Raw genomic sequence first — 9,449 nt, 5'->3', positions numbered from 1 at the left:
ACTGGCAACCAGTGAAGATTGGCCAGAACTGGGGTGATGTGTTCCCTAAATTTAGACTTTGTCAAAAGTCTGGCTGCTGAATTCTGAACAGTTTGTAAACGAGAGATGGAATGACTATTTAAACAGGTGAATAAGGCGTTGTATAATGCATGTATAATTCTCTCTGTGTCCTTTAAAGAAAGCATTGATCTGATTTTGGAAATGTTTCTCAGTTGATAATAACAGGACTGCACAAGGAGTTTTACATGTTGGTCAAATTTTAAATCTGTATCAAATAAAACCCCTAAGTTTCTAGAAGTAGTCTTGTTATTTGAGGCTAAATTTCCAAGAAAAGTCTTAGCTTGATTATAGACTTTGTCAGGGCCAATGAAAAGGACTCCATTTTACTCCATTATCTACCAAATTCTCATTTATAGCAAAATCCAAACTGTACTATATATAATGGTGAAATATAACAAAAGGTAACATATAATTTACTGTGAGCAAGTTCATATGCTATTGTGCTAGCCAACAAATATCTCACTTCACGGCTCACACTGATTCAGTTTAGTAATTCAATGTTATCTGTTTGAGAGTTATTATGAACGTCCATGGCACTTTCTGTCGCATTGGCTTGTGTCCGCATGTTTGACCGTATGCTGGGGTATGTGTGCATGTGTGTCTGTGTTAGCGACTTTGTGTGTCTTTGTGTGAGAGAGAGTGTGTGTATGGGCTCAAGTGGTGGAGTGCAGTCGTCCGTGTGTCACATATGCCAACCCCAAATCACCCATCTGCATGGTATGCGATGCAGGACATGAATCAATTTGCTTCAACGAGCACACGCAATTAGCTTGACCCCCTCCACTGCTTTTGATTGGAGAGAGGGGGCTCGTCTTCTCGGGAGCCTGGCGGCGGGCTCAGGGGCTGGGCCTAGGCGTGTGTGCTTACGGCACATGGAGGTGGTGGGGGGGTGGGGGTGGGAGATGGGGGTCTTTGTGCATTAAAATCTCTCCAGATGTTGCTGAGGGCTACAGAAATATGAAAAAGGCCTGATTACGTTGATTAGGATGAGATAAATATCAACGGCACTCCAGGGACCCATGAGAAGACTTCCTTTGTTCCAGTAACGGCGCCACAAATCAACCGCGGACGTGTTTTCTTGCATCCCAGCTTGTGCACAGCTCCCATCAATCCCCACAATGGTTGCCGTATTCCTATAGTGACTCTCTGACAAGACAGCAACATTAGAGCTCATTTTTTGAAGCGTGAACTTTTATTACGGCACGCTTGTTGCCGTCTAGCCACACACAGAGACGCCTATACTTTGTCATCACAATAGCACGCTCTCTGCGAGACACCCGCAGAGTGACAATGAGACCTCCTTGGCTCCTGTGGCCACCCCTATTTATCCCCCACGCTCTCACTCTTCCGCCTCCTGGGAAATATTTACTGAATTTGTTTTCTGTCGAATCTGGTTTATTTTCGCTTAACAGTTTCAGGGCCTTTTGTTAAAAAATAGAGATGAGGGGTGGAGGGTGAGTGATGTGAGTGGTGGGGTGTGTGTGTGCATTGGTTTGTGTGTGTGTGTGTGTGTGTGTGTGTGTGTATTGGTTTCTGTGTGTGTGTGTGTGTGTGTGTGTGTGTATTGGTTTGTGTGTGTGTGTGTGTGTGTGTGTGTGTGTGTGTGTGTGTGTATTGGTTTGTGTGTGTGTGTATGTGTGTGTATTGGTTTCTGTGTGTGTGTGTGTGTGTGTGTGTGTGTATTGGTTTGTGTGTGTGTGTGTGTGTGTGTGTGTGTGTGTATTGGTTTGTGTGTGTGTGTGTGTGTGTGTGTGTGTATTGGGTTTTGTGTGTGTGTGTGTGTGTGTGTGTGTGTGTGTGTGTGTGTGTGTGTGTGTATTGGTTTCTGTGTGTGTGTGTGTGTGTGTGTGTGTGTGTGTATTGGTTTCTGTTGTGTGTGTGTGTGTGTGTGTGTATTTTGTGTGTGTGTGTGTGTGTGTGTGTGTGTATTGGTTTCTGTGTGTGTGTGTGTGTGTGTGTGTGTGTGTGTGTGTGTTGGTTTCTGTGTGTGTGTGTGTGTGTGTGTGTGTGTGTTTGTGGATGGGTGACAGTTGAAGAGAAAGGAAAATGTTTACCCAATCGAGGCTGCGAAGCCATTTCAATCCAGCAGGCACCACGGCAATTTCCCATCGCCGCTGAACCCCTATTCATCTCCCGTTAATGTTGTTACTTTGAAAGCCGCAATTGCATCTCTCAATGAAACTGGATTACTAGCATTCACAAGAGGTGCACAGACACAAAGACACTTAAGAAGGCCTCTGGTTTGTGTGTGTGTGGGGGGAAGAGGAGAGCAATTGTGCCTCGTTATTCCGCATTTAGTTCTCTCAGGTTTGACTCTGGGTGACTTTTGATAAATCAGTTCAATCTGGCAACACAAAAGACAGGGGTGACAGCATGATGAGGGGTGATGTTGCTGGGCAATATTTTAGCATTTGAAGACACACTTCTCTTTGATGGTCTGACACAGACGTAGTTGCCGTGATTTGGTTTGGAAGCTTCTCCAATAATCTGTCTCACAGTTTTGTTAGGTCAACTGTCACACACACACACCCTCAGTATAAAACTGAGTGAGACCTTTTCTCTCTCCATTTCTCTCAGGGAGATTGTTTGGCCCAAAGTTGAACAAAAAATTGCCCAATAACCAATAATGCCTCTTTTTTACAATTGTAATGTTATAATCAAATAACCTTGCCTCCAATATCCTCTCTGCAAAGATGTAAAACTGCAACACTTGCCCTTGAAATGAACCTTGTGAGGGATCGAGCAGTCGACACAGGGAGCCAGGATTGCAAATTGCGCAAAAATGGTTTTATTACCAAAAATCAATAAATTACTTTTTTAAATATATTTCTGTGCCCAAAATAAGGATATCCAAACAAAATAAACATTAACCTCCGATGCAAACCTCCGACATGAACACACAGCAAGAACTAACAAAAGGAGACAAAGGGGAACTTAAATACAGACTAGACAGACCATGAATAACTAAAAGGGGAACACCACAAAATCAATTAACTTTCAGACATTACCAAAACATTCAAAAAGATAACCACACATAATGCTAGCAATAAATAAACTACACAAAGACATCTGGGCATAAACACAAAATAATCCAACCAGAAAGCTCCAGTCAATAAACACGAAAGGCTTCTCCTTCCCCATGACAAACTAGTGAAATGGATGTGGCCATAGATAATTTAAACCAGCGGAACTTGCATCTCCGTCTTGAGTCAGGAAGTCCGCCCGACCAAATACCATGGCCTTTACACAGCTCCCGGTCGGCCGCACTCTCAAAACAGGAGCATACAAACATGATACATGGTAAATCAACAAAATGCATTAAAGGTGCCATGTGTAATATCCGCCAAAAATCAATTCATACTCCACATTGCATAAAAGATGGAGGCAGTATACCTCCAGAAAGTGAGTTGGTCTACCCTAGAGTAACAACCCGAGAAGCGTGTATTGCAGTTTGGCTGGCGGTTATGTTGCCCGCATACCGCCTCCCATGGCAAGCTGGTATTATGACACCTGTCGGGCTGTGGCTAGTAATTTAGCATGCTAATTCTGGTTGATATCTCTGCAGCACTATACCTTGCCATTTTTTAATGACATCACCCTTATTTCTTCTCATTCTTTTGATGCGTGTAGCTCATTTTTGGATATTTTTACCTCAATTCTTACACATGGCACCTGTGGCAGGATAACCCGATAAAGGAGTCAGGGGAAGATGCAAGTTTCAAAAAAGGTCTTTTGTTTATTTTTTTCAAAATATTTTTTTTTTCTAATCGTGCAAATATTCAGTGTCAAGATGAGCAAAAATGCAAAACAAAACTGTTCAAAAAAAAGAAAATAAATAGGCATCAAGTTGCCAGGCTGTCTCAAAAAGACCCTGCACACTTAACCAGTCCACAATTCTCATTTACAGTTCTCTCTCTGCACAGACCCCTGCAACTGAGGCCATGGGGGCCTAATACAGCCTTAGGCTAGCTGTAGCCCCTCCCACTAGATTGCCCCATTGCTAACAAAAATCAATTAACCAAATAATCACACAATAATAACCAAATAATAAACCAAACAAGCAAACAGCAAATATAGAAATACATACAAAATGTTTCCCCCACCAAAATCACATTTGTAAAGAGAAAAACCCATATTAGTGATAAACACAAAAACACCCCTGCAATAATGGTTCCCACCACCAATCACCCGCGAAACCCCTCTATTTCAACCTAGTGGAACATTCCCTCTGCTTCCCCGTTAAACCAGGAAATTGAAACGGAGTTCGGGATGGTGGTGAGTTAACTATTATACAGAGTTGTAATTACGAAGGTTTAACTAAATAAATGAGAAGTTTGACAGCCAGTGTGGGTATTTTCATTACTTAATACCAGAAGACATTAATACAGATGGGAGATGGAAATGACAATGTATATAGTTTGAGTAATGTGAATGGAGTCATGCACAAACATTTGCTACTTAAGAATGCCGGTAGGCCTTTCCCTGCACCTTAAACAACAACGCATGCTAGCTGGCATTTATGGTGAGCGATTGGAAAATGACATTGTGAATAGAGAACCAGGAATACAACAGAGCAAGCGGTAATGACAGTGATATTACGGAGAACAGCGGCAGGACAGTTTGAATGTTAGCGCCGGCGTTTGGCTGCACTGCGCTGCGTGAGCACGCCACGGCTCAGTCCGTGACAGCACCTTTAAATAACAAACTTAAGCTAATTAACAACAGAACACAATTGATAAGTTGCGTGCACTCAACCACACAATCACATACTATTGAACTAAGCAATAAAGTCTGTATGTTGTATGAAATCAAAAGTCTGTGTTCGCGTTTTTACTTGGTTGCCAATGTGGTGTTGCTAAACGTAGAGGGTGCGTGAATGTAGACATGTAAACATCAAAATGTGTGAGCATATAATTATGAAAAATCAACAGAAGATTTAATGAAAAAGGGAGCGTTAGTGCGTTCGGTGTGTGGCCGCTATGGCGACCATCACATTCCCCCCCTCTTCAAGAAACTCGCTATGATAGCGAGGATGGTAGTCAGCAGTGGCAAACACTTCTTGGGGTATCAAATTCCACCTGATACTGGTTACCGAATGCTGGCCTTCCCTGGGCCCTTGCTGGAAACAGGCTCCCCAGAACCCTTGCAGATGTGCCTGTCCCCAGATGTGACTCCACACCCTGCTTAGCTTGGGATCTGGACAATCCAGGAGGAGAGTCTGTTCTCCAACCCTGGGTAATGCACGGTGCTGGCTCTGACCATTGCTGCCTCTGACCAGACCTACGAGGATAGCTCCATGGCTAGTTCCCATTCCGGGCTGCCCCGAAATACCAGCCAATGTTGTAGCCTCAACTGGTGACTTGGGATTGTGCTCCCATACCTGCAGCTCACAAGGCAGCGTTCCTTGATAATGTTCAAAAAAGTGTTTTAGTCTAGGTTTAAGCAATCGTGGCTGACCTGCCCAGAGGAAATACAACAGAATACACAACAGCTGGACAGGATACGGCACTCCATCTGGCTCCTCCTGTCCACCATCCAAAAGAGCGGGCCCTCCTACTTCTCCATCTAGGGGTACTTGAGGTATCCATCATACTCTCAATGTCCTGTTGCATGCAGCTAAACTGATGTCTCAGTGCCTCAAACCATCTCTCTTGCTCAGCCGCTTTCTGGCTACGTCTGGCTCCTCGGGCATCCAGGGCGGCAATGTGAGTCTGCAGCATACTGGCCAAATCCTTCAGGGTTTGTTCAGTGCTGTTCTCACCACCATTAGGTTCGGGCTCTTCTTCGCCACTCCCCTCCACTGATCCTCGAGCATACGCCTTGGAACGCATTAAGCCCGCGCCTCTTCCTTGGCTCATCTTTGAAAAAGGAAATGTAATCCACAAATATAGAAACGGAAGGGAAAAAAAACCCAATCCTGCTCCCTTACTGGATGATCCCACCACTGCCACCATATGTGAGGGATCGAGCAGTCGACACAGGGAGCCAGGATTGCAAATTGCGCAAAAATGGTTTTATTACCAAAAATCAATAAATTACTTTTTTAAATATATTTCTGTGCCCAAAATAAGGGTATCCAAACAAAATAAACATTAACCTCCGATGCAAACCTCCGACATGAACACACAGCTAGAACTAACAAAAGGAGACAAAGGGAAACTTAAATACAGACTGGACAGACCATGAATAACTAAAAGGGGAACACCACAAAATCAATTAACTTTCAGACATTACCAAAACATTCAAAAAGATAACCACACATAATGCTAGCAATAAATAAACTACACAAAGACATCTGGGCATAAACACAAAATAATCCAACCAGAAAGCTCCAGTCAATAAACACGAAAGGCTTCTCCTTCCCCCATGACAAACTAGTGAAATGGATGTGGCCATAGATAATTTAAACCAGCGGAACTTGCAGCTCCGTCTTGACAGTCAGGAAGTCCGCCCGGACCAAATACCATGGCCTTTTACAGCTCCCAGTCGGCGCACTCAAAACAGGAACATACAAACATGATACATGGTAAATCAACAAAAATGCATTAAATAACAAACTTAAGCTAATTAACAACAGAACACAATTGATAAGTTGCGTGCACTCAACCACACAATCTATTGAACTAAGCAATAAAGTCTGTATGTTGTATGAAATCAAAAGTCTATGTGTTTTAGCGTTTTTACTTGGTTTTGCCACGTGGTGTTGCTAAACGTAGAGGGTGCGTGAATGTAGACATGTAAACATCAAAATGTGTGAGCATATAATTATGAAAAATCAACAGAAGATTTAATGAAAAAGGGAGCGTTAGTGCGTTCGGTGTGTGGCCGCTATGGCGACCATCACAAACCTTAAATTAGGAATTTGATTCCTTGGGCTCTAAAAGGGCGCTAAAAGGGCATTAATTGCCCGTAACACCAAAGCATGTAATAAAGCTAAAGTTAAAGAGAGCCGTCAGCATGTATGTTCTACATCATTGGCATTGCTGTTCAGATTCTTGGATATGACTTCATGTTATTGTCCAATAAATGATGTTACACACTGAACACTCTGTGGTTTACTGTCTTGTAATTTACTCAGGAGGTTCGGATTAGGCAGATGACATCACTGTGGGAGGAGAGGACAAACTGGTCCCCACTAACCACCTAACCACGGAGCAGTGTGTGTGTGTCTGTGTGTCTGTGTGTGTGTGTGTGTGTGTGTGTGTGTGTGCTAACAGGGTACACACAGCACACATACAGGGTTCAGGGGTTGCTTTCCAGTGAGTTTCCCATCGTGTTCGGACTACAGGAGTCTAAGCCAAGTGGGCCCAACTGTTGGTTTAACATATGCTTGAAGGAACCAGGAGGAAACTGGCAAGGACAACACTCAACCAAAGTCTTTGTGTGTGTGTGTGTGTGTGTGTGTGTATTGTGTGGGTGTGTCTGCTGCAAGTGTCTATGTATTCGTGTATGTGTGAGACTGTGCATGTGTGAAACCTTGGAGGTGGTGGCGGTGGCGATGGTGGTGGGGTGGGAGTTTCATGTACAATTTGCCAAACATAATTATGGCTTCACAGGAGCCCTTCCCAGTGCCTGAGTGGCCCAGCAGCAGGGGTAGATTGGGAGAGAATGGGGATGGACTCTGGGTGCTCCGGAGGGAGCAGTAAACAATCTCTAGCCCAGCAGCAGCAGGGATGAGGGGGAGAGGAGAGGTAAACGCACGAACACACACACACACACACGCACACACACATCTACAACCTCTACACACACTCGTGTAACCACTCACTCTGTCCTCTCACACACAGATAAACATAGTGTTATTCTCTAACAAACCACATGCTCTTTGTGTCTCACACAAACATTCACCAATGAACACACACACACACACACACACACACACATCTACAACCTCTACACACACTCGTGTAACCACTCACTCTGTCCTCTCTCACACACATACACACACACACACACACATCTACAACCTCTACACACACTCGTGTAACCTCTCACTCTGTCCTCTCACATACAGATAAACACAGTGTTGTTCTCTAACAAACCACGAGCTCTTTGTGTCTCACACAAACATTCATCAATGAACACACACACAGACACACACACACACACTTTCACTTTCTCTCTCTCTCTCTCTCTCTCTCTCTCTCTCTCTCTCTCTCTCTCTCTCACACACACACACACACATATGAACTCTTTAGAGCAATCTGGCTCGGGGCTGTCCCATTCAAGAGCACGCTAATCCTCTCTGCTCCCCCCATGGCCCCCAGCATAGAAACGGAGCCAAATGTCCTGAACAGTCACTAGACTCCTCCAGTCCATCAGGATCCTGTCAAGACTCCATTCAGCGTTGGCTGAAAGAGACACTTAACTTCAGTGTGTCACATACTTGAGAGTGGTTCGAGCTCCGACTTCAACAAAGCCTCCCTTGGCAGCACATTGTAAGCAGTTGGTGAAGTTGCTAAGCTCTTTAACTGGTCTGCTTTTCTCTTTTTTTATGTATTTCTTTTGCATCTCCCACTTCACACCTGGTTTTGATTTTCAACTTTGGGGGTTATTACACCGCAATTGGTTATAGGAGATTGTCCCACAATTCGTTCTCGATGTGGAGTAAGAGGAGGGGATTTTCTCCCCTCTCCTGATATCAGACATAATGCCTTGAACAGGATCAGGTGCTCAAGAGCCAACCGTGTTAAAGATGTTTCAGCCACTTATGTCTGAAATGTGAAGATGTATTCAAGCTGATTACAGTCTACACCCCCAGACACACACACACACGTTCGGTTCATCTGTGTTAGGATGATGGGGACCCATCTGTCTTCGTTTCTCTGGATCATTTCGCTTTCCAGGTGTCTCTGTACGAACACAGGGTGAGGCACGCGAGGCCAAGACGCATGGACGCCTGCGCGGTCCCCACTGACGAGGTGTCACATGACATCATGCCTCATTGCCAAAATTTGCACACCTAACTGGATGAAGTTCATCTTTTCTAACAACTTCTTTGTGTGCTGTTAACTAGATGCAGTGAAACATTCTTCTTGTAATTCCTGGGAAGAAGCTCCACGCGTATTTGCAATGCTTTATTATAAAGGTAACATTATTCTTACATGACAACTTTTGGTCTCTGAAAATATGCATTTGATAAAAATAAAATCTGTGTTGGATTAGTTTGTATATTTTCCTGCTGTTCCTCTCCCCAGTGGCGTGGGCCAGGATTCTGCCCACTGGTGCTCTGTTTATTGAACTCATGACAACTTTTCCTTGGGTCTCTTTGTGTGCTTTATTTTCAACAATAAAATAACATTCTAAAATTAAAAGGTCTGCGATTTGTAGGATTGTTTCTGTAGGCAAAAAAAATCAAAACACTGGTGAGCGTTCTGTAGGCCAAAAAT

The sequence above is a fragment of the Alosa alosa genome, chromosome 20 (assembly GCF_017589495.1).
Source record: "Alosa alosa isolate M-15738 ecotype Scorff River chromosome 20, AALO_Geno_1.1, whole genome shotgun sequence".
Classification (NCBI taxonomy): Eukaryota; Metazoa; Chordata; class Actinopteri; order Clupeiformes; family Clupeidae; genus Alosa; species Alosa alosa.
The sequence above is the reverse complement of the archived record's forward strand: the minus strand, read 5'-3'. Positions refer to the sequence as shown.